Below are 4,327 nucleotides of genomic sequence, written 5' to 3' on the forward strand. Positions count from 1 at the left end.
AGAGAGAGAGAGAGAGAGAGAGAGAGAGAGAGAGAGAGAGAGAGAGAGAGAGAGAGAGAGAGAGAGAGAGAGAGAGAGAGAGAGAGAGAGAGAGAGAGAGAGAGATGAAATGAAATGTTATAGTATCCGTCTTTAAAATGCAAAAATTACCCACGAAAATAAAGTGAGACAATCCTTGTGGATCTAATATGATGTCTAGGTACGAAAATAGATTAAATCATCGTCGTCATCGTCGTCAAGTCTCGTGGATGCTCGGCAAGGGGCATTTATCTGAGAAAGTATTGCAATGGTCATCGAGGAGCTTCCTCAATGTCTGTCATGGTAAGGTATCCTAGTGGGATGGGGAAGAGAGATAGAGAAATTAAATGAAATTTTATCGTATTCGTTGTCCAAATGAGTATGGGATCAAAAGCCGATCCTCTCCACACAATCGCTCTGCTTGACGCCTCAAATTATCGGAGCCCCTTCTTCAACTACCACGCCCTTTGCGATATGGGTAAGAAATGAAATGAAGTGTGACATTAAGCATGTTGAAAAGGTGAGAATTACATCTGAGGCTGGATGTGATACGATGTCTAGGTACAAAATTAAATGAAGTAAAATATCTAAAGACTCAAAGAAACAAAAAAAAAATAAAAAAATAAAAAAAATCGTCAGCTCGTCAATGTCCAAGGATGCTCTGCATCGAGCGTTGCGTGAGAAGGTATGCAGCGGCTCTGCAGAGTGTCGTCAATGGTTGGCACGGAAGAGCTTTGGCAATGGCTACTACTGCAGGCGGACACAATAGGTGGAAGCTACAACATTAACAAGGGTATTAGTGCTTAAGGTGCTTATGCAGTCTCTTGGTGAAGGAAGCGACTTTGCATCGGAGCAGAAGCAACAACAGCAATGTCTCGCCGATATGATAGCAGGACCACGATCTTCTCTCCAAAGCGGGGCTTGTATCAGGTAGAGTATGCCATGGAGGCCATAGGAAATGTAGGGGCAACCATTGGGGTGCTTGCCAAAGATGGCGTCGTTCTGGCAAGAGAGAAGCGGTTAACCTCCAAGCTTCTCGCGGCTTCAAAGTCTACAGAGAAAATGTACAAGATAGATGACCATGTTGCTTGTGCTGTCGCGGGCATCATTGCGGATGCCAACATCCTGATTAACACAGCTCGTCTGCAAGCTCAAAGGTACACTTTTGCTTATCAAGAGCCCATGCCTATGGAACAACTTGTTCAGTCTCTTTCAGACACCAAACAGGGCTACACACAGTTTGGTGGCCCCCGCCCCTTTGGGGTCTCCTTCCTTTTCGTTGGATATGACAAGAACTTTGGCTTCCAACTTTACATGAGTGATCCAAGTGGTAACTATGGTGGTTGGAAGGCTGTCACTATTGGGGCCAACAATCAGGCTGCACAATCCATTCTCAAATAGTATTATAAAGATGACATTACACGTGAGGAAGCAATGCAACTTGCCCTTAAAGTGCTCAGCAAGACTATGGATAGCACCAGCCTCTCATCAGAGAAGCTTGAAGTTGCTAAGGTAAGATTGTCCCCTCAAGGCATAGTAAAGTACAAGGTTTTTTTCCATAAGAGAGGGTGGTATTGTAGAACGGAGGAGGTTGCAAAGGGAGGAGTTAGCTGGGCTTTGCCGGCAGGATGGCACTGCTCTCGGGCCTGGGGTTGAAAGGGAAAACACAGGGTATACAGAGCCGAGCCAAGGGCTGGCCACGAGCGAGGGTCGGTGGAGTTACTGCATACATAGAAGGTGAGCACTGCAGGGGGTAAGTGAAAGTGGTTTGACACTGCAGTGCTGTGAGGGGTCCATGCAGTGGTTGGTACCGCTCTACATGGCTGAGAGTGGCAGGCAAGGAATCTCCTGTGCTGCATGGTGGGCGGATGAGGTAAGGGAGAGATTACAGCAGCAGCTAGTGCATGCACGCATGCTGGGAATCGAGGTGGTGGGTGAAAGTGAGTCGGAACTGGAGAGCAAAAGGACGACGACTGTGTGTGTGTGTGTGTGTGTGTGTGTGTGTGTGTGTGTGTGAGAGAGAGAGAGAGAGAGAGAGAGAGAGAGAGAGAGAGAGAGAGAGAGAGAGAGAGAGAGAGAGAGAGAGAGAGAGAGAGAGAGAGACAAATACGCAGTTCTGTGAGGTGGTGGTGGTTAAAAGGGACCACATGGCGGAGGAGTGAGAGAGAGAAAAAACACTCCGAGTCGCATGGCGGCGCAGTGAGAGAGAAAGCGCGTCAGGAGCGCCTCTGCTTTTTTTCTTGGGGTGCATGCACCATCTACAGCCCGATATCTATCCAACGCGGTTGTAAGGTGGAGAGAGTGAGTGAAGTCGACGTAGAAACAGAGAGTTTCTTCAGCATGAAAATCGCTCGGATAACTGGCCGAAAGAGAGAGAGAGACATAGATAGTGATTCTTCAGAAATAGCCACGCCCGAGAGGGGTTGGTAGGGCATGCATGCATGCAATGATGAGGGAGGGGGGGGGGGGGGGGGGGGGGGGGGGGGGGGGGGGGGGGGGGGGGGGGGGGTGTTTCGGTCGTCCTTACTGTAGGTCCGCCAAGTCCGTTGCTAAGGTGACTTGGCCTACTGTATGGGTGGCGTGCACTTCTTCACCAAATCTTAAGTTTGGAAGTCCGCTTCCACATCCCCGCACTACTCTTCGCTATAATTATTGGGTTCGGCGTCCGCGGCTCTGCAATGGCCCGCTTTCCATCCGTTTGTAGTAGTGAACCTTTGCGAGAGCACCTCAACTGACCATGGCTCTCATTAGCCCCAATTCCACCAACGCTCTCTTATGTCTCATAAGCCTTGAGAGATCTAGTTTACATAGAGAGTGTCACCCATTCCCTTTGTGTGAGAAAGTCATGTATAAATCCCATGCTCCTCCCTATGTGGGGCACATGCACATTCAACTTACTCTCCAAGGAGTAGAAATGTACTTCTATTGGCCTAGCATGAAAGTGGACATTTAAGAGTATGTTTCAAAAAAGACCAAGTATGATAAAGGGAAGCAACATGGATTACTCTAGCCATTTCCTATCCCAAATTCACCATGGGAGAGTATATATTTGGATTACCCAAGTTTATCCATGGGAATACAAGAATATGGACAACAGTCGACAGGCTTAGCAAGCAAGCACACTTTATTCCTGTCAAAAAGACTATTAAGGCACACCAAATGGCAACTCTCTTCATATCATAGATTTTCAAACACCATGGATTACCAACATTCATCGTGTCAGATAGAGATCCTAGAATGACCAGTAATTTTTGTAAAGGTCTCTTTGAAAATCTAGAAACAAGATTTAATTTCTCTTCAGTCTATCACCCACAAACAGATGGCCAAAGTGAGACAGCCAATCTTACGATACTCGATCTACTAAAGACTTATGTTACATAAGTAGATCAACGCTCACAATGGGAAAAGTACTTACCTCTTGTGGAGTATGCCTACAATAATATTGTACATACTTCTACGAGAAAAGCACCTTTTGAAATAATTAAGGGAAGACCTAAAAGACCCTTACTACTTAAAGTACATGGGAAGATCTTCGTTTTTGCCAATGTGTATCGCCGTGACCTACAAGAATCGTTTGAAAAGATCAAGGAGGCTATATCCATCTCTCAACAAAGAGAAAAAGCTGCTGCTCACAAGCAGAGAAGGACGTTAGTGCTCAAAGAAAATGATTGGGTCTTACTTAAGTTTCCTAAGCCTCGATTGAGGCAAACGACGGGCAAAAATCCTACGGGCCATCAAAAGTATTATGCTAAGCTAGCAAAAATATACTATGGTCTTTTCCAAATCTTGAAGCCCATCAACGTGATGGCTTACCAACTCAAGTTGCCCAACCATTGGCTCATACACAATGCTTTTTATGTGTGCGTACTTAAGCCCTACAAAGGAGATCCACCAAGTGAACCAATTATTGAAGGCCCTCTAGAAGTTGAAGACCAAGAAGAGGTGCTACAACCCAAAGCTATTCTTTGGCATGAAGACAAGGTACTACAACATGGTAAGATTATCCGACGGTATCTTATTAAGTTCAAAAATCATCCTTTTAAAGATGCTAGCTGGATGCAAGGAATACAACTTAAGGATAGTATGAATCTTGTCAATGCTTACAATGCTACATTGGAGTAAGCAAAATGTACAAATTTCTTTTAAATGAACAATGTTTCTGCCTTATAAAACTAGTTCTTTTTTTAATTGTGCACAAATTTAAATAGTATGCATGCTTAGAATCATGTTTGTAATGACGACGTCTCTGAAACACCAAGTAGAATTTGTCACTCTACTTGAGAGAATGAAATGGACTAAAGTATAGACA

General features: G+C 45.1%; 1 pseudogene; it reads left to right on the forward strand.

Annotated features, from left to right (window-relative positions):
• The first annotated feature begins 888 nt into the window (after positions 1-888).
• LOC147458380 (proteasome subunit alpha type-4-like) lies at positions 889-1,674 on the forward strand (annotated as a pseudogene).
• The last annotated feature ends 2,653 nt before the right edge of the window (positions 1,675-4,327 follow it).

This window comes from Adiantum capillus-veneris, chromosome 5 (genome assembly GCF_014529385.1).
Source record: "Adiantum capillus-veneris isolate H3 chromosome 5, ASM1452938v2, whole genome shotgun sequence".
In the NCBI taxonomy this organism is placed as follows: Eukaryota; Viridiplantae; Streptophyta; class Polypodiopsida; order Polypodiales; family Pteridaceae; genus Adiantum; species Adiantum capillus-veneris.